At 39.8% G+C, this 11,929-nt stretch overlaps 1 pseudogene; it reads left to right on the top strand.

Moving 5' to 3' along the window:
* The first annotated feature begins 3,169 nt into the window (after positions 1-3,169).
* Positions 3,170-4,363, top strand: LOC116083382 (annotated as a pseudogene).
* The last annotated feature ends 7,566 nt before the right edge of the window (positions 4,364-11,929 follow it).

The following is an 11,929-nucleotide window of genomic DNA, read 5'->3' as shown; positions in this document are numbered from 1 at the left end:
AGCTTCACCTCTGAAGGTATCATGGCAATAGCATAAATAACCGGAAGTGGCAGCTAACACACTGCCAGCGTATTATGTTTCTGTCATTAACAAACTAAGGAGATAGAAGTCATTTTCTTTAACAAGCTCATTCATACCGCCCTTAATGAAGGGTGCATAAGGCACCACTTTGCTCTCTGTCTTCTGCATGAGTCACATGGGATGATGAAGAACGGTAAACTTTTTCTGTGGTCCTCCTCTCCCCTTCAGATCATTTAATAGCAAGCAGAAACATTGCCTAGAGCTTCATCTCCTTTCCTGGCTCTTTTTCTCTTCCTGGGACAGGGGCTAATGAGTAACAAGATGAGAAGGCAGGAGAGTGAGGACTTTCACCTTTCATGCAGATGATAATCAAATCCTAAACAATTACAAGTTGATATCATAAGAGGAAAAATGTCTGCTTTCCATGGTTACTTTTTCTAAAATAGAAATAGCATTTCAACCCATGATATTTAGCATTTCAGGTTCAGATCCTCTGGGGAAACAAATATTTACTGGTATTTGTATGTGCATATGCTTGCCTAGATGTACATGTATCACATGAATGCAGGTTCTCTTGCAGACTTATTCAAAGAACATCTTTTATGTAAATCTCCATCTATACATTTTAGAAGTAGCCATTCTGAAACCAGTCTCCTCCCCTACTTTGACTGACTGGTATATACTTGTTTCAGTGAGATTTCTCATTAAATCATTTTGTATTACAACTTAGGTGTCAAATTCTCAGCTTCGTCTGAAAGACAACTGAGTAGCTCAGTGCCAATATTAAAGCTATCAGATCAAGTAAACTAGTTGTGCATATATCATATATATTATACACACACATACACACACACTATGCCTCTTTTAATTTGTTATGTTTAAATCTACCTTTACCAGTCAATGTATTAGTTCTTTTCTATAATGATTGGTTGAATACATATAATAAAGTTACCATCAAAAGGAAGTTTTGTGACTAATTTCTCTGAAGCTAAAAGTTATGTTTGGAGTGTTGGCCTCAGTCAGAAGTAACATCAGAAGTAAATGCTATGCAATTTAAAGCTTCTTAATTTTACCATTGTAATACACATGGCAAACCATACTGGCAAAGTTCCTAAACCACATCAGTGTTTGATCTGCATAAGCCTTTGGGTGGAAGAATGAGAAGGCTGTTTCTGAGCATTGTAGGATGTGGAAGCAATCCTGTCTTTTCCTTTTAATTAAAGTAGCATCGTCTAAGTGCTACAGTCCAGGTTCATCCAGAGAATGCCCAATGTCTGCTAAAACCATTAAAACAAAAAAAAATGTTAAATTTTTGGGTCAATAAGCTTCGTTAATCCAAAATTACATTTACTGTTAAACATGGGAAGTTACTTTCTTTAGTTTGTTAATAGAATAACCTGTTTGGTTATTATGTCATATTTTTTGTTTGCTTGTTTGTATATAATCTTGAGTCTGCGCAGTTTATTCTTTCACTTGATATTGCTCTTGCTCATTGTATTAAATTTATTTTTATTATTTGTATGTGCATATGCCTGCCTAGATGTACATGTATCACATGAATGCAGGTTCTCTTGGTGGCCAGAAGAGGATGTCAGATCCCCTGAATTTGAAGTTATAGCCAGTAGACATGGGTGATAAAAACCAAACCCTGGTCTTCTTCAAGAGCAGTAAGAACACTTAACAGCAGAACATCTTTCCAGCCCCTCCTCTTATTTTTAAAATATACATTATTTGAGAATTTTATACATGCTTATAACGAGATATGATCATTTCCACCATCCATTTCCTCCACCCAACACCTGCTTGATTTTCCTAACTCATGCTGCTCCCAAATTCATCTCTTCCTCTCTTTCTATTTATAACATCCCATTAAATTCAGTTAGTGCTGTAAGTTTGAGCATTGATATATGGCCATCCACTAGAACGAAGGCAAGCTACAAGTGGCCATATTCTCAGGGAAAAGAGACCCTTCCCTAGCAGATTTCAACTGCCAGTCAGGGATGGGTCCTTGTGAGCTCTTTCTGTATCCATGTCAGGATTTCAGGTGGCTGATCTTGTGCAGATCTTATGCAAATAACTACCTCTGCTGTGAGCTCTTGCATTTGATAGGCATGTCCTGTCTGGAAAACAGCATTTCCTAACACTTCCTCCCATCTGAGACATTTTAAAAAATATGAAATATTGCTGACCATAACAGCACTTCCTTTACAGACTGTGAAATAGAAGTTGCACTGATGGAGTAAAGTATTTTTCACTTCTACGGTTATCTGGAACCATTATTGTTGGCTTAGGATCCCTACGCTGCTGCTGAGGCTACGGCTGCGCGTTAGTTAGAAGGAGGTTATGCATAATCGTGAGATATTTTATTATAGGAAAAAGAAAAGAGGCTGGCCATGTGGAGAAAAAGAAAGGAGAGGAGAAGAAAAAGAGAGGGAGAAGAGGAAGAAAACAAGAGAGCAAGAAAGTGAGAGAGGAACCAAGAGCAAGAGAGGGAGAAGGCAAGAGAGAGAACAAAGAGCAAGAGAGGAAGAAAGGAAGCAAGAGAGAGGGGAGGGGCCAAACCGCCCCTTATATTGTGTGAGGTGTGGCTATCTGTCTGTGGGGCAGAGCAAGCCTGGCTGTGGTCAGATGACTCGGGTAGGGTCCAGCTAGAATGCTGGGGGCTTGGAGGCATTGTCTACCTGACAGAGCACATATCTCCTGCAGGGGGCTGTGAGAGATTGTGACTGAAACAGGAGCCAAGGTCCCAGGAGTTATGGCCGAACATCTTCTATCCCTTGCAAGCAGAAAATATCTCCCACTGGGGGTCCGGGGTTCCAGACCTATTATTCTACTGGACCCAGGTTGCCTGAACAGACCACTGCCATACACATTATCAGATTTCATAAGTGAATCCTAGATCAGCTAAAATAATAGGATTTCAATTCATTAACTGAATTAAAAGGGATGGACACACAAAAGAAAGTAATTTTTTTTTAACTATGATAGCTTACTATGAAAAAAAACTAGCATATGCATCCAAAAAAAAGAAAGAAAGAAAGAAAAGAAAAACAAAAACCAAACAATTGGCAAGCCACTCCCTTTAAGAATATTTTCTAGAGCTCCAATCTGAGCTGGGTGCTGCGGGTTGCGCTAGCGTTTTGGAGCCTCACCCGGAAGCTGTTGTCTTCAGAGAACCGCTCCAAGGTGCGAATATGAACCCTTTAACTAAGGTGAAGCTGATCAACGAACTGAATGAACGAGAGGTTCAACTTGGGGTGACAGAAAAGGTGTCTTGGCACTCGGAATACAAGGACAGCGCCTGGATCTTTCTTGGAGGGCTTCCTTATGAACTGACAGAAGGAGAAATCATCTGTGTGTTCTCACAATATGGGGAGATTGTCAACATTAATCTTGTGAGAGATGAGAAGACTGGGAAATCCAAAGGATTCTGTTTCCTGTGCTATGAAGATCAGAGGAGTACAGTTCTAGCTGTTGACAATTTCAATGGAATTAAGATTAAAGGAAGAACTATCCGAGTGGACCATGTGTCAAACTACCGGGCTCCTCAAGAATCCAAAGATGTGGAGGATGTGACTAGAGAGCTCCAGGAGAAGGGCTGTGGGGTTAAAACACCCCCATCAAGTCCTCCTGACATCTCTGAAGATGAAGATGCCAAGCTCACAAAAAAGCACAAAAAAGACAAAAAAGAGAAAAAGAAAAAAAGAAAGAAAAAGAGAAGACTGAATGCCAGGACCAAGCAGAGCTGCCGTCCTGCTCCAGAAGCACGACAGTAAAGAAGAAGGATGAGCAGCAGAGTTCCAAGAAGCTTAGCAGCAAGACCTCTGAGAGAGCACAGAAGTCTGAACACAGAGACAAGAAGGAGAGTCACTCAGGTTCCCCTGACTGCAGGAGTTCCCACCATGGGAGGGCAGAGGAGAGGAAGAAGAGTCACTCAGGTTCCCCTGATGGCAGGAGTTCCCACCATGGGAGGGCAGAGGACCCTGAGTGGGAGGCAAAGAAAGAGAAACCCAAGCATGAGCATATGTCCTCAAGCAGGAGGGAGGGAGAAGAAAAGAGCAGAGATAAGGATAGAGGGAGGAGCTCAGGTACTCATTTCAGCAGGCACAGTGGGCATTCTGAAGGGCGGAGTCATAGAAGTAGAAGTAGAAGTCCAGATAAGTCCTATAGGCACAAGAAACATAGGAGCTCTCGGGAGTGGGAGTCCTTCCATGGCAGTGACCCTAGACACTACTGAAGCCTGTTTCAGCTGAATTTTGGTGCATAATGTCAGTTTCTCTTTGTTGTTGTTATTTCTATATATAAAGATTTGGGGGCTGAATTCTTTCAGTCCCTTCCCTGATAGAGTTGTTGAAAAGGCTATAGTTACAATAGCTAGATATCCATATTAAAAAAAAAAAAAACAACAACAACAACAACTAACAAACATGATCCATTGTCCCTGGGAAAATATTTAGTATTGCAGAGTATGTGCTTAAAATTTTGTTTATAAATTTGCCCCTTAAACCCACAAACCTCTGATTTAAGATGGCGAACCTCTGATTTAAGATGAGATTGCCAGGGAAGTCAAAACACAAGGCAATGCTGGAGTTCTAGACTTCATGTTAGATCTTTAGAGCCCAGCACTGCAGGAACCTAGCAGATGGCAGGTACATCTGTGAAGAGGTATGGCTCGTGAGATTTGAAGAGCTTAATAAGGATGTGATAGGATTCTTAAGGCCAACCAGTTCCTTCCCCTTTACATCCCTTCTTTGCTCGTCTTGCCATGCCAGGGATGGATGGAATCCAGGTCTTCGCACATGCCAAGTGCTCTGCTACTCATCTGTAGCCCAGTTCCCTTTATTTTGTTTTTATTTTTTGATGGTCACAGACATGTCTGTATTCTTTTCTTTGTAACGTATTTATTTGTATTTAGGTGAAATTCCTATAAAATAAAGTAAACCATTCTAAACAGTTAAAAAAAAAAAGAACATTTTCCAATCACCTGAGCTGACAATGGGCAAAGGGATATCTCATCTTGTGACTGGTGTCAGGAGTAGAGCAGACGGCAGTCCCTTGTTCATTCTACCTTGATGCTTGGCTTGGTGGCCAAAGCTGTCTTATGCATAAAAATCAAATCAAATCAAACAAATCCTGGCAGTATAACTCGGGATGAGGAAAATAGAGACCCGCAGACAGGCAAACGGCAGTCACTCTCGCTTTCTACCATGCTACACAGAACGAACAGAGAACGTCACTCTGGGAACTGCCACTATGTGGCTAGCCTAAAGTGAAAGCCACCACAATGTGTGAGATGGGAGATAAAGCAAAGTGGAGCCACTTAAGCTTTACGAAGAGAGATGGTACTGAAAACTCAACAATGGAGAGGAAGGAGTAGCCTTTATGAGTGGCCGTCCCTGATACCTTGGGCCATGGTGAAGTCCCAGCCCCATGATGGCTATGTCTGGGTCACTGGCAGAGTTATGTGTCCATGTCAATGACTCATATTAACACTAGAGAGCATGGGGACTTCCCTGATCACTGTAGCCACCAGGGACCACATGGATGTCTAAGGCTATGCAGAACCAGTGCAGAACTGGCCCTACCCTTCACTGGCTGCTGGCATTCTGGAGAGCAGGTCCTATACCTCACTTATGCAGCACAGTGGGCCTTTCCCTGGTGACAGGGTTATGGGTTAGCCACCGTGAGAGCGTGAGTATGGGAGAGCTGTCCCTGTCACTGTTGTGAGGTGGCAGGAACACAGATGGATGTCCCCCTAAACCCTTGCCACTTCCAGCAGTCAGGAGAGCTGCCCACAGAATGGGGTGCAGGGATGGTGCCCTTTGTCCCCTTACCCCTCACCTTCTAAGTCAGTCAGGAGAGATGACCCTGGGGTCATGAGATCAGGTGAACTGACTCTGTCCCTCACTTGTTGCAGCACTAGGGAGAGTGGACCCTTCATCTCACTTGGGCAGCACAATAGGGCTGGTTTTAGTCAAAAGTCATGAGTGAGATAACCCCATGGGTGAGGCAGTGGGAAAACTGTACCTGCCACTCATCTGCTGTTAGGTGGAGTGGCTGAGGTGTAACGTTCTTCCCACAACCTCCCCAGCCACCTAAGGTAGTCAAGAGAGCTGGCCCCAAGGTCTTCAGAGTGGGAGAGCTAGCTAGCCCTATCCCCTCACTGGTCATAGCACTAGGGAGAATAGGTCCTGCTCCTTGCCTGGGCAATACAGTTGAGCTTGCCCTGATGGTGAAAACACAGTTGAGCCAGTCACAAAAGTATGAAAGTGGGAGACCTGGCCTAGCATCTTGCAGGCTGTAGCACTTTGGGCCCTATGCCTTGACTGGGCAGCACAGTGAAACTGGCTCTGGAGACCTGGGCACAGGTGAACTGGCCTGACAGGCATGTGAGCACGAGAACTGACCCTGCCTACTGCCAATGGTGGCATTGGGTGGCCTTGTCAGAACAGTGCTAGAGAGCTCACCCTGGTGGTGCAAATAAGGGAAAGCCAGCATGTTGACCAGCTCAACTGCAACTCAAGCCCAGATCCAAAGCTTTAGGTTGGCTCACCCCCAAATCTCTATCATCCGCAAATGTTTGGGATACATGAAAGAGCTAGTCCTGCTGATCCAAAGCTACAAGATCTCTGTGACATAGGGTAACAACTGGATAACCAAGAGTCTTATTAAGGATCCAATATTGATGGTGTCACAGAAGACAGAGATCTAGAATCAGACCAGTGATTTATTCATTGCAATGAATATTTGCAAACAAAGATGTGTAAACAGAGGGATATACTGTGAGATACACTGTAACATACTACAGCTTCCACAATGAGATGTTTTCTATGCTTCTGCTGTTGTTGTTTGTGTGGGAGTTCCTTATTTTAGGTGTAGAGGTTGTAAGGGAGAAGGGCAGATTCAAAGGAATGGGGAGATGCGGGTGACTGGGGTGCATGATGTGAAACTCACAAAGAATCAATAAAAGATTTTTAAAAAGAATATTTTCTAATAAATCAGGATGTGGGCTAGAGAGATTGCTCAGCGGTTACAAGCACTGACTGCTCTTCCAGAGGTCCTGAGTTCAATTCCCACCAATCACATGGTGGCCCGCAAGCATGTGTAATGAGATCTGATGCCCACTTCTGGTGTAGCTGAAGACAGCTACGTACTCATTTAAATAAAATAAATAAATAAATAAAGCAGGACGGTTTTTTTTTTCTGTTTGAAAAATATATGACTGAAAAGGGGTTTGAAGGCTGAGGAAGAAAAAGATGTAAGTCACATGTAACATAACAGAACAGTGTGCTCCCCCCATCCCCCAACCCTTCTTCCACCCCCCACCCCAAAGGTCTAGACAAGTTTCTCCTTCACAGTGAATGCTCTGCAGGCCTGTCACCGACTCCAAACTAGTCTGTTTGAAACAAGTTCTTCACCACAATGTTCTGTTCAATGTTTGGCTAACAGATTGTTTTCGGCACGGCATACAGGTGTTTTTAGGAGCCTAAAAGGTATGGTTGCAACATCCAGAAAGAGGACTGTCCTTGAAAACTCTTGCATATCACAGATGCTTTGAAAGTAAACCATGAACGATAAATGCTTTCAAAACATAAGTAGTAGATGTGAATCTCTATTACTTAGTCTCTCCCTATGAATATCTATGTTCCAGAAGATACTCCAAGGACCTTCTTGTGTGTGTAAGCTAAGCAAAAAATATTTTAGTTAGCTTTACTCCTTGATTTTCCACTGCTAGAGTCAAATTTGGTTCATTCCTGATGATTGGGAGTTAGATGTTACTTTGTAAATTTAAAGAAAAATGATCTACAGTATCTGTGACACCAATTGGCCAATAAATTATTTGGTTGCCTTGGCTTTACACACAGGGAAAGTGAACTGGTACTGATGTCACGCCAGTGACTGAGCAGATGTGCACCCATGTATAATTGACCAAGCTCATTTCTGGGTTTCTACTTGTGATCATCAGCTCACTCTCTAGCTTGTGTGCTTCATTGCTAAAATGTGCTTACCTCTAGATGTGAGGTAGTTCAACCTGAACATAAACCACTGGGTCATTGTTAACTGATATGCTCTCTAATTCTTTAGCTAACAATGAATTTATTTGCCCGACTGCACTCTGGTGTCAAGTTATGACCCTGCACAGATAATAAAATAATATGGGTTTTGGCATTGTTTATTTGCAGGTGAGATCACACTATCTACTAAGTAGTTTCATCAATAAGAAAGAAAGAAAGAAAATTATTGGAGAAACATATAGATTTCACAGAAAGTTTTTCCTTGCACTGCAACATGCTTTTCACAATTGCAAGGAATGGTGTGGCTACTTCAGAAAACCAGGACAGAAATTCATTTTCCTGTGTGCTTTTTAAATTGATCTCCATTTCCTAAAATATATACCAGATACATTCTTGAGACTAAACAATGATCCTAAACACTGTTCAGTGCTACCTTTATGGCACAAGATACTCCATTTTCCATCTGATTCACATTAGTTGGCTTTGTAGACCCATATTGCTTCTGCAGGCTCTGTTAATTTTTGGGGGGGTAGTGGGAAAATTATATGCATGTCTAGGTTTCTGATAGATCTTTATAAAGCATTCTCTCTTAAGACTGTTAAAGTAGCATAATCTAACCTTTGTTTAGGATTTAGATAGATGTTGAATGTTGTTTAAGCTAAAAATAAATACCATTGATGCATGAGTCCAACTTTACGTTAAGTAATATTTTAAGGAATATGTACAGATCATTTGAGTTATGCACTGCTTTCCAAAAATAAAATGTTAATAATAAAAACTCACTTTCATTAATCATTTAAATTCAACTTGTGTCCTACTAGAGATGCCTCCACTACACAGAAAGAGTTCAAAAATGTATAATCCATGCACTCGATATAAAGTTAGTTTATGTGTATGGCATTTGATATTTACTTCAGCACATAGAATTATTTGACTTTGGAATGAAACAGACAAGTTTGAATCTCAATTCCTGACCAGGGACATGATCAATAAAAGAGCTTGCCACACAAATCCCCAAGAAATAAGTGAGGGATAGGTTAATGTGGGCAAGACTGCAGACAATCTTATTGTTCTCTGCTCCTGTGACTGTCAATGATGGTTGAGAGAACCTATAATGAAAATGATCATTCTTATTATCTTACATACTCACTGAAATAGAAACTACTCAGAAGGATCAATGCAAATAGAGATTCCTCAATGGAACAACATCGACTGATGCTACATTTAAGAGCAAGAAAACCTGATACCATAGCAACCAGATAACCCAATACCATAGCAACCAATAACCTGATACCATAGCACAATGCAGTTTTTAAAGGATTTGGAACCAAAGGAAATGGAGACTGACTGACTTAACATAAATTACTATCAGAGTAGTAAAAATTTTTGTATAATTTTATAAATATAAAACAGCTTCAGTTAAAATATTAATTTATGACTTTCTGAACTTAGAATTCTGCCTACTATATAAATAAAGCTGACAACAATGTAAAATGTTACTCAAAATAGGAATCAAAGTGCATTCACTTTAAGATTTAGTTATTTTCAGCAGCAGGTAAAAGGCATACACAAAGAGCCCCACAACCAGTTGGTATTCAGAGAATAAGATATTATGGGATGCTCAGCCCTAAATAGGACATCCATAGCATACCCTTTCCCCCAACCCTGTGACTCAGGGGCAACACAGAAAGGAAAAGAGAAAAATTGTAGGTATGAGGAATAGTGGGTAACTAGAGTGAAACTGGAGTTTTCAGACATGGCATGGCTGAGACTCAGTGACTACTCACATAAGATCCACATAAGCTCAAGCCAGACAAAAGCCCAAAATAGTTAGTGGAATGCCATCCCTCCTTGGCAACCAATGTCTACTGGAGAAGAGAAAGTCAGGTGACTTGTGTTAGAGTTCCATGAGAAACCATGCTGCAGTAGGCTATCATGCACCACTGAAGAGACCACACTAAGTGGACTTAGTAAGGGGAAAAAATAACGCATGAGGGTAGGAAGAAATTGTCTTAGATGTTTATTACTGTAAAACAACACTACATCCAAAAGCAATCTGTGGAGGAAATGGTTATTTAAGCCTATAGTTGTAGTCCATTAAGAACAGAAGCCAGGAAAGAAATCTCTGAAGAAATCTAGAGGCAGGAACTCAAGCAATGACCACTTCTCACTAGAGAATCCCTCTTATGAAGACATTAGCTTGTGTCTAATCAAGTTGACATCAACTAACCAACACAGGGACATAGAAGAAACTTGGTGGAAGGGGAAAGGAAGTAGGTTTGATCAAAAGGCATTATATAGATCTAAATAGATAGAGGTAGAGATAAATAGACAGATTTAGATAGATAAATGGTTATATATAAATATATAGAGATAGATATAGATAAGACATATAGATAAACAGATACAGATATAGATTGATAGATAGAAAGATGTATAAAATTCTCAAACAATAAAAAAGATTTACTAACAGCACAGTGTAGCAGGTGTTTAATTATTTTTATCACCTATCTGTTGCATTTTAACAAATTTAACCAACTCTAATACAGCCTATTTTAACACTGTAGTTAGATAATGTTCAGGTGCTTCCTGTAAACATCTAATGAAGTAAAAAAAAAAAAAACTTGGGAAAAATAACAGGTGACTTGAAACCAAAGGCTAATGAGTAAAGTAAAATAATTTCTTTGAAAAATAAAGATTAGAAGACTTCTAGAAAAATGGGGAGAAGGAGAAAAGTCTGAATTTGATAAAGGACTTCAGTGTGCATAATTTGCCCCATCTCAAATTTAAAGCTTATTAACCTATATTTTAAAACAAAATCTCCAAGATTTTTTCCACCATATTAAAAATAAAAGTTTTATTGTAATTTATCAAAGTACTATAATTAACAAGTTTATTTTAGAGATGTATATTAACTAACATTTTAATGACTACATCCAAGCATGTACATGTTAGGAACTGTCAATAAAATGAACAATTGCTAGTTCTCTTGAAGTAACATGTATAACAACTAGTGCTTATTAAGCACTTATTATATATACACTTATAACTTTATACACTTGTAGAGAATGATTTGGGGTACTATTGAAAAAGTATAGCTTGTAACATTGATCTATAAAATACGGTCTGAGGAAATCTTGCAAACGTTTATTTATTTGTTTTATTTATTCATTTATCTCCACATGTAGTACTTGACTGCCACAAACTTGACTGGCCACTTGTGGAGGCCAGAGGACAGACTGGAGGCCAAAACTGAACTCTCTTGGGAGCCAGTTCTCTCTTGCCACCTAGTGGTAGCCATGATTGAACTCAAATAGTCAGGCCTGTATACAAATGCCTCTGCCTGCTGAGCTATCGTGCCAGGCTTTGGAAAAGATTTCTAAGCAATGAAACCAAGTAGAAAAAAAAGATGAATTCCAAAATTACGCTAAAGCAAATCATTAGAAATTTTTGTATTAAGGAATAAAATCCAGCTTTGCATTAGCTTCACCCAATTCCATTTGCACAATTGCCTTCACTCGTCATCGCTCAGCTTCCTGGGCTTTTTTCACTTGTAAGAAATAATTCAATGTTCATAAAGCTATTGTATGTAAAATATAATGTAATGCATTTACATAACCAGAAAATTAAATAGCTCAATAACCACATGTATTATTAGAACCATTGTATGAATCATGAATTTCTAGTAGAAGAACACAAAGAAAAATGTAAATGTATTCTGTATAATTTGGGACATATCCCTGCTCTATTGAAGTGAGTGTTTTTTGTTGAAACTAATCATTTAGAACATATTGTAATTGCTTTCTCAGTTAGCTTGTATTTAATACTTCAATAACATAGACACTTCATTTTGACTTTGACTTAAGTTAGGATTTTTTTTAAAATCCTTTCTT

This window comes from Mastomys coucha, unplaced genomic scaffold (genome assembly GCF_008632895.1).
Source record: "Mastomys coucha isolate ucsf_1 unplaced genomic scaffold, UCSF_Mcou_1 pScaffold8, whole genome shotgun sequence".
Classification (NCBI taxonomy): domain Eukaryota; kingdom Metazoa; phylum Chordata; class Mammalia; order Rodentia; family Muridae; genus Mastomys; species Mastomys coucha.
Note: the sequence above shows the minus strand (reverse complement) of the source record. Positions and strands in the feature narration are given on the sequence as shown.